A 707-nucleotide genomic window follows, 5' to 3' on the forward strand; every position below is an offset into this window, starting at 1 on the left:
AAAGATTTCCAGCTTCTATGTGAAGATCCCAAGACCACAGCTGCCCATGCCACGCACCTATTTCGCTCACGTACCCGCGCTGATTGTTTGATAAGCTGAACAGCAAGGGAAATAGTTGCTTTAATGTATTGCCACCCAACCATCTGCCAAACCAGAATGGTATAGAATTACCACCACCTAGCCCACAAGAAATGTTACCTGCAAAACAATCAACAAAGTTAGAATTATGTAAGCTTGCCACCATCATGTCTTTCCACCAGACTGAATGTTTCTTTTCCGACTTAAACATTGCACCCATAAACACAGCTTTATGAACATCTCCGTATCTAGCTTTTAAAATGAGACTCCACACCGCTGCCCCTTCTGTCAATAACCGCCATTTCCATTTAGACAAAAGCGCTTTATTGAAATGGCCGATATGTTTGACGCCCAAACCACCCTCCGATTTGGGTTTACAGATATTGTGCCAGCTAACCCAATTTATTGTTCTTTTATCTTCGGTTCCACCCCAAAGAAAGCGACTCTGAATACTTATTAACTCTTTGATAACCTTGACGGGAGCACGGTAAAATGACATAGTATAAATTGGGAGACTAGACAACACTGAGTTAAGAAGTGTGACTCTGCCCCCAATTGATAGAAGTCGCGACTTCCACCCTGATAACTTGTTTTTGACACTACTCACAACATCCTTCCAAGACTCTAAC

This window comes from Vicia villosa, unplaced genomic scaffold (assembly GCF_029867415.1).
Source record: "Vicia villosa cultivar HV-30 ecotype Madison, WI unplaced genomic scaffold, Vvil1.0 ctg.000393F_1_1, whole genome shotgun sequence".
Classification (NCBI taxonomy): domain Eukaryota; kingdom Viridiplantae; phylum Streptophyta; class Magnoliopsida; order Fabales; family Fabaceae; genus Vicia; species Vicia villosa.